Below are 21942 nucleotides of genomic sequence, written 5' to 3' on the forward strand. Positions count from 1 at the left end.
ATTAAGAAATAACGAAAAAGTACCACCATGGCACCAACATCAGTAAAAAAATATTATATTCTAGTACGTTATCATCATGTCATCAGATCAATTAGTTGTTAAGACACCCAGGGAGAGTGGGGGAGAACGTAAAATGCTACATCTACATTTTTCCTGAACGAGATAACTATGATTCTATTTATGAATGAAAATATACTTTATTTGCTACATAACCTATTAAGTACTTATTATTTAACTTCTTGGCATCTACAATGGAAGAACACGGTCTAGCACAACAATAATACTGCCTGTCCGAGTAAAATTTATTCTAATAAGAAGAAGTGATGATGACGAGTACTTTTAAAGAGAACTAGTTAATATTTAAACTGGTCCAATTACGTTTCAACTTTCATCAAACCGCCTGCCCTGCATCACTTCACTTTCATTCAAATTTCAAGATAGTATAAATATCAAAACTGTTGGTAAACCCCCTGAAATAAATAAAAAATCACGCCTAATTTGAGGGTATTCGTAGAGATGGATAAGATGATAGTACGTTCACCACCCGAACCTGCATTAGCACGAGTGGCGTGTGTCAATTTATAATTTCGAAATAAAATAGCCTATTATAGGCAGAGGCCAAACTTTCCAACTATAGCCCTACCATACAAACTATACTGTAAGTAGGACTATAGTTTAATGACTTTATTTTTTCTTTCGATTTCGTTAAGGATTTGAAGAAGTACGTATACTTCATTTAAATTTAAATTTCAAAAAATAAAAAGCGCATACATAATAGACGCAACAATCCAAACAAAACTTATCAGTATATAATAAATTTTTCGCTTACGTCGATTCCGGTTTTCTGAAATATTTTTTTGATTTATGATTTTTATTCCACGTTTTCGCACTTGTGACTTCACTGATGTTGCGGCGTGTACATGGCGGCGGCAATTTTTTTTTTATGCAAGACTAGGTAGGCATAAGACCGCAATCGCACCTGGTATTAAGTGAATTGCTTACCATCAGGTGATCCGTCTGCTCATATGCCACCTATAAGCCCTGTTCATCTCCGCGAGTATGCATCGAAAACAAAACAGGCACGGCGTACTCTCCAGGGATGTTTAATCCTCACGACCGAGTGACGCAAACGCATAATATTCTTAAACCGTTGTAAAAACATATTCACTATGGAAATAAGAAAAAATTCCCGTGTGGTGCGCTAAATGGTGACACAGTAGCTTTTTGTAACAGTCAGCCCTATCGCATCGGCACAGTACCGATCACTGACATAAGTCAAACCAAACGGTGCTCGACTCTTTGACAAGCAAGACAACGAGACAATGGGCCAACTATCCGGCCGCCGGATATCCGGCTATCCGGCCTAGCAGTTGGCGGGATATCCGGTATCCGGCCAAACAACTATCCGTTTCATCTCTAGTGTACACCCTGCAACATCAGTGAAGTCACAAGTGCGCTGCCAACCAACTCCCTTTCCCCCCGATTGGGCCTCCGGTCACCTCACTTACTCGGCGCTGCTTCTCGCCGGTTTTCTGTGAGGCCGTGGTATCACTCCGGTCGAGCCGGCCCATTCATGCCGAAGCGTGGCTCTCCCACGATTTTATTTTTCACATCCAAGAGTTAGATCAGTCCACAACAGCTGGTTGATGAAGCAAGAATTTAAATTGTAATTTGTAATTTAGAAAAATAATGAGCCCCGAAACGGGGGGGGGGGCGATAGATAATGTTTATGATAATATTTTGCACTGTGCAGGTACCTACTGAGATTAAGAAATAACGAAAAAGTACCACCATGGCACCAACATTAGTAAAAAAATATTATATTCTAGTACGTTATCATCATGTCAACAGATCAATTAGTTGTTAAGACACCCAGGGAGAGTGGGGGAGAACGTAAAATGCTACATCTACATTTTTCCTGAACGAGATAACTATGATTCTATTTATGAATGAAAATATACTATATTTGCTACATAACCTATTAAGTACTTATTATTTAACTTCTTGGCATCTACAATGGAAGAACACGGTCTAGCACAACAATAATACTGCCTGTCCGAGTAAAATTTATTCTAATAAGAAGAAGTGATGATGACGAGTACTTTTAAAGAGAACTAGTTAATATTTAAACTGGTCCAATTACGTTTCAACTTTCATCAAACCGCCTGCCCTGCATCACTTCACTTTCATTCAAATTTCAAGATAGTATAAATATCAAAACTGTTGGTAAACCCCCTGAAATAAATAAAAAATCACGCCTAATTTGAGGGTATTCGTAGAGATGGATAAGATGATAGTACGTTCACCACCCGAACCTGCATTAGCACGAGTGGCGTGTGTCAATTTATAATTTCGAAATAAAATAGCCTATTATAGGCAGAGGCCAAACTTTCCAACTATAGCCCTACCATACAAACTATACTGTAAGTAGGACTATAGTTTAATGACTTTATTTTTTCTTTCGATTTCGTTAAGGATTTGAAGAAGTACGTACACTTCATTTAAATTTAAATTTAAAAAAATTAAAAATCGCATACTCCCGGTCGAGCCGGCCCATTCATGCCGAAGCGTGGCTCTCCCACGATTTTATTTTTCACATCCAAGAGTTAGATCAGTCCACAACAGCTGGTTGATGAAGCAAGAATTTAAATTGTAATTTGTAATTTAGAAAAATAATGAGCCCCGAAACGGGGGGGGGCGGGCGATAGATAATGTTTATGAGAATATTTTGCACTGTGCAGGTACCTACTGAGATTAAGAAATAACGAAAAAGTACCACCATGGCACCAACATCAGTAAAAAAATATTATATTCTAGTACGTTATCATCATGTCATCAGATTAATTAGTTGTTAAGACACCCAGGGAGAGTCGGGGAGAACGTAAAATGCTACATCTACATTTTTCCTGAACGAGATAACTATGATTCTATTTATGAATGAAAATATACTATATTTGCTACATAACCTATTAAGTATTTATTATTTAACTTCTTGGCATCTACAATGGAAGAACACGGTCTAGCACAACAATAATACTGCCTGTCCGAGTAAAATTTATTCTAATAAGAAGAAGTGATGATGACGAGTACTTTTAAAGAGAACTAGTTAATATTTAAACTGGTCCAATTACGTTTCAACTTTCATCAAACCGCCTGCCCTGCATCACTTCACTTTCATTCAAATTTCAAGATAGTATAAATATCAAAACTGTTGGTAAACCCCCTGAAATAAATAAAAAATCACGCCTAATTTGAGGGTATTCGTAGAGATGGATAAGATTATAGTACGTTCACCACCCGAACCTGCATTAGCACGAGTGGCGTGTGTCAATTTATAATTTCGAAATAAAATAGCCTATTATAGGCAGAGGCCAAACTTTCCAACTATAGCCCTACCATACAAACTATACTGTAAGTAGGACTATAGTTTAATGACTTTATTTTTTCTTTCGATTTCGTTAAGGATTTGAAGAAGTACGTATACTTCATTTAAATTTAAATTTCAAAAAATAAAAAGCGCATACATAATATACGCAACAATCCAAACAAAACTTATCAGTATATAATAAATTTTTCGCTTACGTCGATTCCGGTTTTCTGAAATATTTTTTTGATTTATGATTTTTATTTCACGTTTTCGCACTTGTGACTTCACTGATGTTGCGGCGTGTACATGGCGGCGGCAATTTTTTTTTTATGCAAGACAAGGTAGGCATAAGACCGCAATCGCACCTGGTATTAAGTGAATTGCTTACCATCAGGTGATCCGTCTGCTCATATGCCACCTATAAGCCCTGTTCATCTCCGCGAGTATGCATCGAAAACAAAACAGGCACGGCGTACTCTCCAGGGATGTTTAATCCTCACGAGCGAGTGACGCAAACGCATAATATTCTTAAACCGTTGTAAAAACATATTCACTATGGAAATAAGAAAAAATTCCCGTGTGGTGCGCTAAATGGTGACACAGTAGCTTTTTGTAACAGTCAGCCCTATCGCATCGGCACAGTACCGATCACTGACATAAGTCAAACCAAACGGTGCTCGACTCTTTGACAAGCAAGACAACGAGACAATGGGCCAACTATCCGGCCGCCGGATATCCGGCTATCCGGCCTAGCAGTTGGCGGGATATCCGGTATCCGGTATCCGGCCAAACAACTATCCGTTTCATCTCTAGTGTACACCCTGCAACATCAGTGAAGTCACAAGTGCGCTGCCAACCAACTCCCTTTCCCCCCGATTGGGCCTCCGGTCACCTCACTCACTCGGCGCTGCTTCTCGCCGGTTTTCTGTGAGGCCGTGGTATCACTCCGGTCGAGCCGGCCCATTCATGCCGAAGCGTGGCTCTCCCACGATTTTATTTTTCACATCCAAGAGTTAGATCAGTCCACAACAGCTGGTTGATGAAGCAAGAATTTAAATTGTAATTTGTAATTTAGAAAAATAATGAGCCCCGAAACGGGGGGGGGGCGGGCGATAGATAATGTTTATGAGAATATTTTGCACTGTGCAGGTACCTACTGAGATTAAGAAATAACGAATCCCATCAAAAACAATACTTGTCAAAAAAACCAAGTCTCGCAACTCAGTTGTTCTACGGTAAAAAGTTGTGAGATCCATGTAATACCAAGTCCAGGCCAGGAAATCTTTAACGTTTTACATAAATTATTGACTTGGCCATCGCACTAAATAATTTAATTTACACGTGTTTTCATGCGATGGCCAAGTCAATATATTTATGTAAAACGTTAAAGATTTCCTGGCCTGGACTTGGTATTACATGGATCTCACAACTTTTTACCGTAGAACAACTGAGTTGCGAGACTTGGTTTTTTTGACAAGTATTGTTTTTGATGGGATCTCATTTCTTTTTGTATTTTGTAGACAGCAGTTATGTATCTAGAAAACTGGACCGAAATTGAAAAATTTTACTCGACTTGGCGGTTGCACTACCGTGCCCCCAAATATCATTTCTTTTTGTATTTTGTAGACAGCAGTTATGTATCTAGAAAACTGGACCGAAATTGAAAAATTTTACTCGACTTGGCGGTTGCACTACCGTGCCCCCAAATATTTTAGTTTTTCCTTGATTCATACACCAAACACTACTTATATTCCAAATTTGAAGCTTCTAGGTCTGCTAGAAGTGCCTTAGAGTTTTGATGATCGGTGAGTCAGTGAGTCAGTCAGTGAGTGACAAAATTAAGTAACTTTGACCCGTTATAATTCTTAAACTACTGGTTCAAATTGAATGAAATTTTAAATATACCGTGTCTTTACAATGCCTGCATAGCTAATGAAAATTCAGCCTTCTAGTTTTATCCACAACGAAGTTACAGGCGGTCGAAAATGGCCTGAATTGCTTCGAGAAAAGGATGGTACGGCCGTGCCGCTTTTTTGCTCGACTTGGTGGGGGCACTGCCGTGCCCCCAGAAAAGTACCACCATGGCACCAACATTAGTAAAAAAATATTATATTCTAGTACGTTATCATCATGTCAACAGATCAATTAGTTGTTAAGACACCCAGGGAGAGTGGGGGAGAACGTAAAATGCTACATCTACATTTTTCCTGAACGAGACAACTATGATTCTATTTATGAATGAAAATATACTATATTTGCTACATAACCTATTAAGTACTTATTATTTAACTTCTTGGCATCTACAATGCAAGAACACGGTCTAGCACAACAATAATACTGCCTGTCCGAGTAAAATTTATTCTAATAAGAAGAAGTGATGATGACGAGTACTTTTAAAGAGAACTAGTTAATATTTAAACTGGTCCAATTACGTTTCAACTTTCATCAAACCGCCTGCCCTGCATCACTTCACTTTCATTCAAATTTCAAGATAGTATAAATATCAAAACTGTTGGTAAACCCCCTGAAATAAATAAAAAATCACGCCTAATTTGAGGGTATTCGTAGAGATGGATAAGATGATAGTACGTTCACCACCCGAACCTGCATTAGCACGAGTGGCGTGTGTCAATTTATAATTTCGAAATAAAATAGCCTATTATAGGCAGAGGCCAAACTTTCCAACTATAGCCCTACCATACAAACTATACTGTAAGTAGGACTATAGTTTAATGACTTTATTTTTTCTTTCGATTTCGTTAAGGATTTGAAGAAGTACGTACACTTCATTTAAATTTAAAAAAATAAAAAGCGCATACTCCCGGTCGAGCCGGCCCATTCATGCCGAAGCGTGGCTCTCCCACGATTTTATTTTTCACATCCAAGAGTTAGATCAGTCCACAACAGCTGGTTGATGAAGCAAGAATTTAAATTGTAATTTGTAATTTAGAAAAATAATGAGCCCCGAAACGGGGGGGGCGGGCGATAGATAATGTTTATGAGAATATTTTGCACTGTGCGTGCAGGTACCTACTGAGATTAAGAAATAACGAAAAAGTACCACCATGGCACCAACATCAGTAAAAAAATATTATATTCTAGTACGTTATCATCATGTCATCAGATCAATTAGTTGTTAAGACACCCAGGGAGAGTGGGGGAGAACGTAAAATGCTACATCTACATTTTTCCTGAACGAGATAACTATGATTCTATTTATGAATGAAAATATACTTTATTTGCTACATAACCTATTAAGTACTTATTATTTAACTTCTTGGCATCTACAATGGAAGAACACGGTCTAGCACAACAATAATACTGCCTGTCCGAGTAAAATTTATTCTAATAAGAAGAAGTGATGATGACGAGTACTTTTAAAGAGAACTAGTTAATATTTAAACTGGTCCAATTACGTTTCAACTTTCATCAAACCGCCTGCCCTGCATCACTTCACTTTCATTCAAATTTCAAGATAGTATAAATATCAAAACTGTTGGTAAACCCCCTGAAATAAATAAAAAATCACGCCTAATTTGAGGGTATTCGTAGAGATGGATAAGATGATAGTACGTTCACCACCCGAACCTGCATTAGCACGAGTGGCGTGTGTCAATTTATAATTTCGAAATAAAATAGCCTATTATAGGCAGAGGCCAAACTTTCCAACTATAGCCCTACCATACAAACTATACTGTAAGTAGGACTATAGTTTAATGACTTTATTTTTTCTTTCGATTTCGTTAAGGATTTGAAGAAGTACGTATACTTCATTTAAATTTAAATTTCAAAAAATAAAAAGCGCATACTCCCGGTCGAGCCGGCCCATTCATGCCGAAGCGTGGCTCTCCCACGATTTTATTTTTCACATCCAAGAGTTAGATCAGTCCACAACAGCTGGTTGATGAAGCAAGAATTTAAATTGTAATTTGTAATTTAGAAAAATAATGAGCCCCGAAACGGGGGGGGGGGGGCGGGCGATAGATAATGTGTATGAGAATATTTTGCACTGTGCAGGTACCTACTGAGATTAAGAAATAACGAAAAAGTACCACCATGGCACCAACATTAGTAAATAAATATTATATTCTAGTACGTTATCATCATGTCATCAGATTAATTAGTTGTTAAGACACCCAGGGAGAGTCGGGGAGAACGTAAAATGCTACATCTACATTTTTCCTGAACGAGATAACTATGATTCTATTTATGAATGAAAATATACTATATTTGCTACATAACCTATTAAGTATTTATTATTTAACTTCTTGGCATCTACAATGGAAGAACACGGTCTAGCACAACAATAATACTGCCTGTCCGAGTAAAATTTATTCTAATAAGAAGAAGTGATGATGACGAGTACTTTTAAAGAGAACTAGTTAATATTTAAACTGGTCCAATTACGTTTCAACTTTCATCAAACCGCCTGCCCTGCATCACTTCACTTTCATTCAAATTTCAAGATAGTATAAATATCAAAACTGTTGGTAAACCCCCTGAAATAAATAAAAACTCACGCCTAATTTGAGGGTATTCGTAGAGATGGATAAGATTATAGTACGTTCACCACCCGAACCTGCATTAGCACGAGTGGCGTGTGTCAATTTATAATTTCGAAATAAAATAGCCTATTATAGGCAGAGGCCAAACTTTCCAACTATAGCCCTACCATACAAACTATACTGTAAGTAGGACTATAGTTTAATGACTTTATTTTTTCTTTCGATTTCGTTAAGGATTTGAAGAAGTACGTATACTTCATTTAAATTTAAATTTCAAAAAATAAAAAGCGCATACATAATAGACGCAACAATCCAAACAAAACTTATCAGTATATAATAAATTTTTCGCTTACGTCGATTCCGGTTTTCTGAAATATTTTTTTGATTTATGATTTTTATTCCACGTTTTCGCACTTGTGACTTCACTGATGTTGCGGCGTGTACATGGCGGCGGCAATTTTTTTTTTATGCAAGACTAGGTAGGCATAAGACCGCAATCGCACCTGGTATTAAGTGAATTGCTTACCATCAGGTGATCCGTCTGCTCATATGCCACCTATAAGCCCTGTTCATCTCCGCGAGTATGCATCGAAAACAAAACAGGCACGGCGTACTCTCCAGGGATGTTTAATCCTCACGAGCGAGTGACGCAAACGCATAATATTCTTAAACCGTTGTAAAAACATATTCACTATGGAAATAAGAAAAAATTCCCGTGTGGTGCGCTAAATGGTGACACAGTAGCTTTTTGTAACAGTCAGCCCTATCGCATCGGCACAGTACCGATCACTGACATAAGTCAAACCAAACGGTGCTCGACTCTTTGACAAGCAAGACAACGAGACAATGGGCCAACTATCCGGCCGCCGGATATCCGGCTATCCGGCCTAGCAGTTGGCGGGATATCCGGTATCCGGTATCCGGCCAAACAACTATCCGTTTCATCTCTAGTGTACACCCTGCAACATCAGTGAAGTCACAAGTGCGCTGCCAACCAACTCCCTTTCCCCCCGATTGGGCCTCCGGTCACCTCACTCACTCGGCGCTGCTTCTCGCCGGTTTTCTGTGAGGCCGTGGTATCACTCCGGTCGAGCCGGCCCATTCATGCCGAAGCGTGGCTCTCCCACGATTTTATTTTTCACATCCAAGAGTTAGATCAGTCCACAACAGCTGGTTGATGAAGCAAGAATTTAAATTGTAATTTGTAATTTAGAAAAATAATGAGCCCCGAAACGGGGGGGGGCGGGCGATAGATAATGTTTATGAGAATATTTTGCACTGTGCAGGTACCTACTGAGATTAAGAAATAACGAAAAAGTACCACCATGGCACCAACATTAGTAAAAAAATATTATATTCTAGTACGTTATCATCATGTCATCAGATTAATTAGTTGTTAAGACACCCAGGGAGAGTCGGGGAGAACGTAAAATGCTACATCTACATTTTTCCTGAACGAGATAACTATGATTCTATTTATGAATGAAAATATACTATATTTGCTACATAACCTATTAAGTATTTATTATTTAACTTCTTGGCATCTACAATGGAAGAACACGGTCTAGCACAACAATAATACTGCCTGTCCGAGTAAAATTTATTCTAATAAGAAGAAGTGATGATGACGAGTACTTTTAAAGAGAACTAGTTAATATTTAAACTGGTCCAATTACGTTTCAACTTTCATCAAACCGCCTGCCCTGCATCACTTCACTTTCATTCAAATTTCAAGATAGTATAAATATCAAAACTGTTGGTAAACCCCCTGAAATAAATAAAAAATCACGCCTAATTTGAGGGTATTCGTAGAGATGGATAAGATGATAGTACGTTCACCACCCGAACCTGCATTAGCACGAGTGGCGTGTGTCAATTTATAATTTCGAAATAAAATAGCCTATTATAGGCAGAGGCCAAACTTTCCAACTATAGCCCTACCATACAAACTATACTGTAAGTAGGACTATAGTTTAATGACTTTATTTTTTCTTTCGATTTCGTTAAGGATTTGAAGAAGTACGTACACTTCATTTAAATTTAAAAAAATAAAAAGCGCATACTCCCGGTCGAGCCGGCCCATTCATGCCGAAGCGTGGCTCTCCCACGATTTTATTTTTCACATCCAAGAGTTAGATCAGTCCACAACAGCTGGTTGATGAAGCAAGAATTTAAATTGTAATTTGTAATTTAGAAAAATAATGAGCCCCGAAACGGGGGGGGGCGGGCGATAGATAATGTTTATGAGAATATTTTGCACTGTGCAGGTACCTACTGAGATTAAGAAATAACGAAAAAGTACCACCATGGCACCAACATCAGTAAAAAAATATTATATTCTAGTACGTTATCATCATGTCATCAGATTAATTAGTTGTTAAGACACCCAGGGAGAGTCGGGGAGAACGTAAAATGCTACATCTACATTTTTCCTGAACGAGATAACTATGATTCTATTTATGAATGAAAATATACTATATTTGCTACATAACCTATTAAGTATTTATTATTTAACTTCTTGGCATCTACAATGGAAGAACACGGTCTAGCACAACAATAATACTGCCTGTCCGAGTAAAATTTATTCTAATAAGAAGAAGTGATGATGACGAGTACTTTTAAAGAGAACTAGTTAATATTTAAACTGGTCCAATTACGTTTCAACTTTCATCAAACCGCCTGCCCTGCATCACTTCACTTTCATTCAAATTTCAAGATAGTATAAATATCAAAACTGTTGGTAAACCCCCTGAAATAAATAAAAAATCACGCCTAATTTGAGGGTATTCGTAGAGATGGATAAGATTATAGTACGTTCACCACCCGAACCTGCATTAGCACGAGTGGCGTGTGTCAATTTATAATTTCGAAATAAAATAGCCTATTATAGGCAGAGGCCAAACTTTCCAACTATAGCCCTACCATACAAACTATACTGTAAGTAGGACTATAGTTTAATGACTTTATTTTTTCTTTCGATTTCGTTAAGGATTTGAAGAAGTACGTATACTTCATTTAAATTTAAATTTCAAAAAATAAAAAGCGCATACATAATAGACGCAACAATCCAAACAAAACTTATCAGTATATAATAAATTTTTCGCTTACGTCGATTCCGGTTTTCTGAAATATTTTTTTGATTTATGATTTTTATTTCACGTTTTCGCACTTGTGACTTCACTGATGTTGCGGCGTGTACATGGCGGCGGCAATTTTTTTTTTATGCAAGACAAGGTAGGCATAAGACCGCAATCGCACCTGGTATTAAGTGAATTGCTTACCATCAGGTGATCCGTCTGCTCATATGCCACCTATAAGCCCTGTTCATCTCCGCGAGTATGCATCGAAAACAAAACAGGCACGGCGTACTCTCCAGGGATGTTTAATCCTCACGAGCGAGTGACGCAAACGCATAATATTCTTAAACCGTTGTAAAAACATATTCACTATGGAAATAAGAAAAAATTCCCGTGTGGTGCGCTAAATGGTGACACAGTAGCTTTTTGTAACAGTCAGCCCTATCGCATCGGCACAGTACCGATCACTGACATAAGTCAAACCAAACGGTGCTCGACTCTTTGACAAGCAAGACAACGAGACAATGGGCCAACTATCCGGCCGCCGGATATCCGGCTATCCGGCCTAGCAGTTGGCGGGATATCCGGTATCCGGTATCCGGCCAAACAACTATCCGTTTCATCTCTAGTGTACACCCTGCAACATCAGTGAAGTCACAAGTGCGCTGCCAACCAACTCCCTTTCCCCCCGATTGGGCCTCCGGTCACCTCACTCACTCGGCGCTGCTTCTCGCCGGTTTTCTGTGAGGCCGTGGTATCACTCCGGTCGAGCCGGCCCATTCATGCCGAAGCGTGGCTCTCCCACGATTTTATTTTTCACATCCAAGAGTTAGATCAGTCCACAACAGCTGGTTGATGAAGCAAGAATTTAAATTGTAATTTGTAATTTAGAAAAATAATGAGCCCCGAAACGGGGGGGGGGGGGGGGGGGGGCGATAGATAATGTTTATGATAATATTTTGCACTGTGCAGGTACCTACTGAGATTAAGAAATAACGAAAAAGTACCACCATGGCACCAACATTAGTAAAAAAATATTATATTCTAGTACGTTATCATCATGTCAACAGATCAATTAGTTGTTAAGACACCCAGAGAGAGTGGGGGAGAACGTAAAATGCTACATCTACATTTTTCCTGAACGAGACAAATATGATTCTATTTATGAATGAAAATATACTATATTTGCTACATAACCTATTAAGTACTTATTATTTAACTTCTTGGCATCTACTATGCAAGAACACGGTCTAGCACAACAATAATACTGCCTGTCCGAGTAAAATTTATTCTAATAAGAAGAAGTGATGATGACGAGTACTTTTAAAGAGAACTAGTTAATATTTAAACTGGTCCAATTACGTTTCAACTTTCATCAAACCGCCTGCCCTGCATCACTTCACTTTCATTCAAATTTCAAGATAGTATAAATATCAAAACTGTTGGTAAACCCCCTGAAATAAATAAAAAATCACGCCTAATTTGAGGGTATTCGTAGAGATGGATAAGATGATAGTCCGTTCACCACCCGAACCTGCATTAGCACGAGTGGCGTGTGTCAATTTATAATTTCGAAATAAAATAGCCTATTATAGGCAGAGGCCAAACTTTCCAACTATAGCCCTACCATACAAACTATACTGTAAGTAGGACTATAGTTTAATGACTTTATTTGTTCTTTCGATTTCGTTAAGGATTTGAAGAAGTACGTACACTTCATTTAAATTTAAATTTAAAAAAATAAAAAGCGCATACTCCCGGTCGAGCCGGCCCATTCATGCCGAAGCGTGGCTCTCCCACGATTTTATTTTTCACATCCAAGAGTTAGATCAGTCCACAACAGCTGGTTGATGAAGCAAGAATTTAAATTGTAATTTGTAATTTAGAAAAATAATGAGCCCCGAAACGGGGGGGGCGGGCGATAGATAATGTTTATGAGAATATTTTGCACTGTGCGTGCAGGTACCTACTGAGATTAAGAAATAACGAAAAAGTACCACCATGGCACCAACATCAGTAAAAAAATATTATATTCTAGTACGTTATCATCATGTCATCAGATCAATTAGTTGTTAAGACACCCAAGGAGAGTGGGGGAGAACGTAAAATGCTACATCTACATTTTTCCTGAACGAGATAACTATGATTCTATTTATGAATGAAAATATACTTTATTTGCTACATAACCTATTAAGTACTTATTATTTAACTTCTTGGCATCTACAATGGAAGAACACGGTCTAGCACAACAATAATACTGCCTGTCCGAGTAAAATTTATTCTAATAAGAAGAAGTGATGATGACGAGTACTTTTAAAGAGAACTAGTTAATATTTAAACTGGTCCAATTACGTTTCAACTTTCATCAAACCGCCTGCCCTGCATCACTTCACTTTCATTCAAATTTCAAGATAGTATAAATATCAAAACTGTTGGTAAACCCCCTGAAATAAATAAAAAATCACGCCTAATTTGAGGGTATTCGTTGAGATGGATAAGATGATAGTACGTTCACCACCCGAACCTGCATTAGCACGAGTGGCGTGTGTCAATTTATAATTTCGAAATAAAATAGCCTATTATAGGCAGAGGCCAAACTTTCCAACTATAGCCCTACCATACAAACTATACTGTAAGTAGGACTATAGTTTAATGACTTTATTTTTTCTTTCGATTTCGTTAAGGATTTGAAGAAGTACGTACACTTCATTTAAATTTAAAAAAATAAAAAGCGCATACTCCCGGTCGAGCCGGCCCATTCATGCCGAAGCGTGGCTCTCCCACGATTTTATTTTTCACATCCAAGAGTTAGATCAGTCCACAACAGCTGGTTGATGAAGCAAGAATTTAAATTGTAATTTGTAATTTAGAAAAATAATGAGCCCCGAAACGGGGGGGGGCGGGCGATAGATAATGTTTATGAGAATATTTTGCACTGTGCAGGTACCTACTGAGATTAAGAAATAACGAAAAAGTACCACCATGGCACCAACATTAGTAAAAAAATATTATATTCTAGTACGTTATCATCATGTCATCAGATTAATTAGTTGTTAAGACACCCAGGGAGAGTCGGGGAGAACGTAAAATGCTACATCTACATTTTTCCTGAACGAGATAACTATGATTCTATTTATGAATGAAAATATACTATATTTGCTACATAACCTATTAAGTATTTATTATTTAACTTCTTGGCATCTACAATGGAAGAACACGGTCTAGCACAACAATAATACTGCCTGTCCGAGTAAAATTTATTCTAATAAGAAGAAGTGATGATGACGAGTACTTTTAAAGAGAACTAGTTAATATTTAAACTGGTCCAATTACGTTTCAACTTTCATCAAACCGCCTGCCCTGCATCACTTCACTTTCATTCAAATTTCAAGATAGTATAAATATCAAAACTGTTGGTAAACCCCCTGAAATAAATAAAAAATCACGCCTAATTTGAGGGTATTCGTAGAGATGGATAAGATTATAGTACGTTCACCACCCGAACCTGCATTAGCACGAGTGGCGTGTGTCAATTTATAATTTCGAAATAAAATAGCCTATTATAGGCAGAGGCCAAACTTTCCAACTATAGCCCTACCATACAAACTATACTGTAAGTAGGACTATAGTTTAATGACTTTATTTTTTCTTTCGATTTCGTTAAGGATTTGAAGAAGTACGTATACTTCATTTAAATTTAAATTTAAAAAAATAAAAAGCGCATACATAATAGACGCAACAATCCAAACAAAACTTATCAGTATATAATAAATTTTTCGCTTACGTCGATTCCGGTTTTCTGAAATATTTTTTTGATTTATGATTTTTATTCCACGTTTTCGCACTTGTGACTTCACTGATGTTGCGGCGTGTACATGGCGGCGGCAATTTTTTTTTTATGCAAGACAAGGTAGGCATAAGACCGCAATCGCACCTGGTATTAAGTGAATTGCTTACCATCAGGTGATCCGTCTGCTCATATGCCACCTATAAGCCCTGTTCATCTCCGCGAGTATGCATCGAAAACAAAACAGGCACGGCGTACTCTCCAGGGATGTTTAATCCTCACGAGCGAGTGACGCAAACGCATAATATTCTTAAACCGTTGTAAAAACATATTCACTATGGAAATAAGAAAAAATTCCCGTGTGGTGCGCTAAATGGTGACACAGTAGCTTTTTGTAACAGTCAGCCCTATCGCATCGGCACAGTACCGATCACTGACATAAGTCAAACCAAACGGTGCTCGACTCTTTGACAAGCAAGACAACGAGACAATGGGCCAACTATCCGGCCGCCGGATATCCGGCTATCCGGCCTAGCAGTTGGCGGGATATCCGGTATCCGGTATCCGGCCAAACAACTATCCGTTTCATCTCTAGTGTACACCCTGCAACATCAGTGAAGTCACAAGTGCGCTGCCAACCAACTCCCTTTCCCCCCGATTGGGCCTCCGGTCACCTCACTCACTCGGCGCTGCTTCTCGCCGGTTTTCTGTGAGGCCGTGGTATCACTCCGGTCGAGCCGGCCCATTCATGCCGAAGCGTGGCTCTCCCACGATTTTATTTTTCACATCCAAGAGTTAGATCAGTCCACAACAGCTGGTTGATGAAGCAAGAATTTAAATTGTAATTTGTAATTTAGAAAAATAATGAGCCCCGAAACGGGGGGGGGGGGGGGGCGATAGATAATGTTTATGATAATATTTTGCACTGTGCAGGTACCTACTGAGATTAAGAAATAACGAAAAAGTACCACCATGGCACCAACATTAGTAAAAAAATATTATATTCTAGTACGTTATCATCATGTCAACAGATCAATTAGTTGTTAAGACACCCAGAGAGAGTGGGGGAGAACGTAAAATGCTACATCTACATTTTTCCTGAACGAGACAAATATGATTCTATTTATGAATGAAAATATACTATATTTGCTACATAACCTATTAAGTACTTATTATTTAACTTCTTGGCATCTACTATGCAAGAACACGGTCTAGCACAACAATAATACTGCCTGTCCGAGTAAAATTTATTCTAATAAGAAGAAGTGATGATGACGAGTACTTTTAAAGAGAACTAGTTAATATTTAAACTGGTCCAATTACGTTTCAACTTTCATCAAACCGCCTGCCCTGCATCACTTCACTTTCATTCAAATTTCAAGATAGTATAAATATCAAAACTGTTGGTAAACCCCCTGAAATAAATAAAAAATCACGCCTAATTTGAGGGTATTCGTAGAGATGGATAAGATGATAGTCCGTTCACCACCCGAACCTGCATTAGCACGAGTGGCGTGTGTCAATTTATAATTTCGAAATAAAATAGCCTATTATAGGCAGAGGCCAAACTTTCCAACTATAGCCCTACCATACAAACTATACTGTAAGTAGGACTATAGTTTAATGACTTTATTTGTTCTTTCGATTTCGTTAAGGATTTGAAGAAGTACGTACACTTCATTTAAATTTAAATTTAAAAAAATAAAAAGCGCATACTCCCGGTCGAGCCGGCCCATTCATGCCGAAGCGTGGCTCTCCCACGATTTTATTTTTCACATCCAAGAGTTAGATCAGTCCACAACAGCTGGTTGATGAAGCAAGAATTTAAATTGTAATTTGTAATTTAGAAAAATAATGAGCCCCGAAACGGGGGGGGCGGGCGATAGATAATGTTTATGAGAATATTTTGCACTGTGCGTGCAGGTACCTACTGAGATTAAGAAATAACGAAAAAGTACCACCATGGCACCAACATCAGTAAAAAAATATTATATTCTAGTACGTTATCATCATGTCATCAGATCAATTAGTTGTTAAGACACCCAAGGAGAGTGGGGGAGAACGTAAAATGCTACATCTACATTTTTCCTGAACGAGATAACTATGATTCTATTTATGAATGAAAATATACTATATTTGCTACATAACCTATTAAGTATTTATTATTTAACTTCTTGGCATCTACAATGGAAGAACACGGTCTAGCACAACAATAATACTGCCTGTCCGAGTAAAATTTATTCTAATAAGAAGAAGTGATGATGACGAGTACTTTTAAAGAGAACTAGTTAATATTTAAACTGGTCCAATTACGTTTCAACTTTCATCAAACCGCCTGCCCTGCATCACTTCACTTTCATTCAAATTTCAAGATAGTATAAATATCAAAACTGTTGGTAAACCCCCTGAAATAAATAAAAAATCACGCCTAATTTGAGGGTATTCGTAGAGATGGATAAGATTATAGTACGTTCACCACCCGAACCTGCATTAGCACGAGTGGCGTGTGTCAATTTATAATTTCGAAATAAAATAGCCTATTATAGGCAGAGGCCAAACTTTCCAACTATAGCCCTACCATACAAACTATACTGTAAGTAGGACTATAGTTTAATGACTTTATTTTTTCTTTCGATTTCGTTAAGGATTTGAAGAAGTACGTATACTTCATTTAAATTTAAATTTCAAAAAATAAAAAGCGCATACTCCCGGTCGAGCCGGCCCATTCATGCCGAAGCGTGGCTCTCCCACGATTTTATTTTTCACATCCAAGAGTTAGATCAGTCCACAACAGCTGGTTGATGAAGCAAGAATTTAAATTGTAATTTGTAATTTAGAAAAATAATGAGCCCCGAAACGGGGGGGGCGGGCGATAGATAATGTTTATGAGAATATTTTGCACTGTGCGTGCAGGTACCTACTGAGATTAAGAAATAACGAAAAAGTACCACCATGGCACCAACATCAGTAAAAAAATATTATATTCTAGTACGTTATCATCATGTCATCAGATCAATTAGTTGTTAAGACACCCAGGGAGAGTGGGGGAGAACGTAAAATGCTACATCTACATTTTTCCTGAACGAGATAACTATGATTCTATTTATGAATGAAAATATACTTTATTTGCTACATAACCTATTAAGTACTTATTATTTAACTTCTTGGCATCTACAATGGAAGAACACGGTCTAGCACAACAATAATACTGCCTGTCCGAGTAAAATTTATTCTAATAAGAAGAAGTGATGATGACGAGTACTTTTAAAGAGAACTAGTTAATATTTAAACTGGTCCAATTACGTTTCAACTTTCATCAAACCGCCTGCCCTGCATCACTTCACTTTCATTCAAATTTCAAGATAGTATAAATATCAAAACTGTTGGTAAACCCCCTGAAATAAATAAAAAATCACGCCTAATTTGAGGGTATTCGTAGAGATGGATAAGATGATAGTACGTTCACCACCCGAACCTGCATTAGCACGAGTGGCGTGTGTCAATTTATAATTTCGAAATAAAATAGCCTATTATAGGCAGAGGCCAAACTTTCCAACTATAGCCCTACCATACAAACTATACTGTAAGTAGGACTATAGTTTAATGACTTTATTTTTTCTTTCGATTTCGTTAAGGATTTGAAGAAGTACGTATACTTCATTTAAATTTAAATTTCAAAAAATAAAAAGCGCATACTCCCGGTCGAGCCGGCCCATTCATGCCGAAGCGTGGCTCTCCCACGATTTTATTTTTCACATCCAAGAGTTAGATCAGTCCACAACAGCTGGTTGATGAAGCAAGAATTTAAATTGTAATTTGTAATTTAGAAAAATAATGAGCCCCGAAACGGGGGGGGCGGGCGATAGATAATGTTTATGAGAATATTTTGCACTGTGCAGGTACCTACTGAGATTAAGAAATAACGAAAATGTACCACCATGGCACCAACATTAGTAAAAAAATATTATATTCTAGTACGTTATCATCATGTCAACAGATCAATTAGTTGTTAAGACACCCAGGGAGAGTGGGGGAGAACGTAAAATGCTACATCTACATTTTTCCTGAACGAGACAACTATGATTCTATTTATGAATGAAAATATACTATATTTGCTACATAACCTATTAAGTACTTATTATTTAACTTCTTGGCATCTACAATGGAAGAACACGGTCTAGCAAAACAATAATACTGCCTGTCCGAGTAAAATTTATTCTAATAAGAAGAAGTGATGATGACGAGTACTTTTAAAGAGAACTAGTTAATATTTAAACTGGTCCAATTACGTTTCAACTTTCATCAAACCGCCTGCCCTGCATCACTTCACTTTCATTCAAATTTCAAGATAGTATAAATATCAAAACTGTTGGTAAACCCCATGAAATAAATAAAAAATCACGCCTAATTTGAGGGTATTCGTAGAGATGGATAAGATGATAGTACGTTCACCACCCGAACCTGCATTAGCACGAGTGGCGTGTGTCAATTTATAATTTCGAAATAAAATAGCCTATTATAGGCAGAGGCCAAACTTTCCAACTATAGTCCTACCACACAAACTATACTGTAAGTAGGACTATAGTTTAATGACTTTATTTTTTCTTTCGATTTCGTTAAGGATTTGAAGAAGTACGTATACTTCATTTAAATTTAAATTTCAAAAAATAAAAAGCGCATACATAATAGACGCAACAATCCAAACAAAACTTATCAGTGTATAATAAATTTTTCGCTTACGTCGATTCCGGTTTTCTGAAATATTTTTTTGATTTATGATTTTTATTCCACGTTTTCGCACTTGTGACTTCACTGATGTTGCGGCGTGTACATGGCGGCGGCAATTTCTTTTTTTATGCAAGACAAGGTAGGCATATGACCGCAATCGCACCTGGTATTAAGTGAATTGCTTACCATCAGGTGATCCGTCTGCTCATATGCCACCTATAAGCCCTGTTTATCTCCGCGAGTATGCATCGAAAACAAAACACGCACGGCGTACTCTCCATGGATGTTTAATCCTCACGACCGAGTGACGCAAACGCATAATATTCTTAAACCATTGTAAAAACATATTCACTATGGAAATAAGAAAAAATTCCCGTGTGGTGCGCTAAATGGTGACACAGTAGCTTTTTGTAACAGTCAGCCCTATCGCATCGGCACAGTACCGATCAATGACATAAGTCAAACGAAACGGTGCTAGACTCTGAGATAAGCTAAAATACACCATATTGTTGACGACATTGAGTAGATATTTTTTTAAACACCTTCGCGAAGAAAACTTTCTGTACGTAGTACATATTATTATTATTCTGTGCTTATACTAATAAATATAAAATGTTAAAAAAAGAACTCTAAAAACTAGCACTAGTAAAGTAATTCTAAAAGCTAATGTATGGTTTAGCGCTGTACTCGATTTTAACAATGTAAAGATTTTAAACTCATGTATAACAACTTCATACGTTAAAACTATCTTTTATTTTATCCTTTGGAGTTATATTACTAAATGTGGAAATAAATGTTAAAAATAACAACTCTAAAAATTAGCGCGAATCATATTTCAGAACAGAAAGATTGAAAGGGAACGGAAGATTTGATTCGCGTCAATTTTTATTAGCTTTCAATAAATTATATACAACATAAAACGTACTTATAACTAGGCCAACTAAATAATATGAGAATGAAGTACTTATAACTAAATCGTTTAGCCAACTATAATTAAAACTGAAACCTATCATTAACATGCAACTAAAACTGTTTTGATATGTACATGTGTTGTAAGTATTCAGTAATAAATTTTAAAAAATACATAAAAACTAAACCTTTTTTTTGTTTTTTTTTTCTTCTTTTTTACTTTTCTTCCCTTTTTTAAAAATGTTAGTAATAATATGTACTATGTACAGAAAGTTTTGCGAAGGTGTTTTCAAAAATGTCTACTGAATGTCATCAACAATATGGTGTAATTTAGCTTGTCAGAGTCGAGCACCGTTTGGTTTGACTTATGTCAGTGATCGGTACTGTGCCGATGCGATAGGGCTGACTGTTACAAGAAGCTACTGTGTCGCCATCTAGCGCACCACACGCTTATTTCTTCTTATTTCCATAGTGAATATTTTTTACAATGGTTGTAGAATACGCTCAGTTACTTCACTCACTACTCGCTCGGGAATGCCTTGTGGATAAACATTCCAGGAGAGCACGCCGTGCGTTTTTGTTTTGGATGCACACTCGCGGAGATGAATGGACAGTCCTGGTATAACAATGATTCGACTTGATTGTTGTACGTAAATAGCACTTAACGCAAGGGTAGGTGGGTCTTACAATGACTTATGGCGCTGTTTCTGGCATTATCATTACAGAAATGGATCCCAAAAAAGCCGGCATACCAAATTAAACAGCTTTTATGTTAAAATAACTAATTTTCCCCATTGGTGTTTTTATGTGATAGGTGTCAGACGAGCAGACGGATCAATGATGACGATAAGCAATTGCCGCCGCCCATGTACAGTGTGCACCCTGCAACATCAGTGAAGTCACAAGTGCGCAACCAACTCCCTTTCCCCCCGATTGGGCCTCCGGTCACCTCACTCACTCGGCGCTGCTTCTCGCCGGTTTTCTGTGAGGCCGTGGTATCACTCCGGTCGAGCCGGCCCATTCATGCCGAAGCGTGGCTCTCCCATGATTTTATTGTTCACGTCCTAGAGTTAGATCAGTCCACAACAGCTGGCTGATGAAGCAACAATTTAATTTATAATTTATGTAAATAATAAGGCCCGAAACGCGTCGCAGGCGCAGCCAAACTATAATCCAAGCGTACAAGGGGAATATTACGTAACACTATAGATAGGCTGGCGTCTATCTATGGTGTTACGTAATATTCCCCGAGTGGATTATAAGAAGTTTTTCTGATTATGTCGATGTCATCTGTTACTGTACCTATATTTACTATGTAAAGTTGTGTTTACTGTCTGTAATAATGGTGAAGGGATAGTGTATAGTTATATACACTACACACTATACCTATGTGCGTGCTACGACACCTCACGAACGTACGCCGAATATAGTTAGTGCATTACGGGCAGCCCGGTGTTTCATTGTTGTTTCGTTTCGTTCGTGTGTTTCGTTTCCACGTATTTACCAGCGCTTAATGGGTTAAGTAATCACTATGTTAATAAAAAAATACGTTATTTAAAAAAATAATGT

At 37.6% G+C, this 21942-nt stretch overlaps 1 long non-coding RNA gene across 1 annotated transcript in view; it reads left to right on the forward strand.

Moving 5' to 3' along the window:
- LOC135086721 (uncharacterized) overlaps positions 1–21942 on the forward strand; it is a 227931-nt gene that overhangs the window by 77857 nt on the left and 128132 nt on the right. The window lies entirely within an intron of this gene.

The sequence above is a fragment of the Ostrinia nubilalis genome, chromosome Z (assembly GCF_963855985.1).
Source record: "Ostrinia nubilalis chromosome Z, ilOstNubi1.1, whole genome shotgun sequence".
NCBI classification, from domain to species: Eukaryota; Metazoa; Arthropoda; class Insecta; order Lepidoptera; family Crambidae; genus Ostrinia; species Ostrinia nubilalis.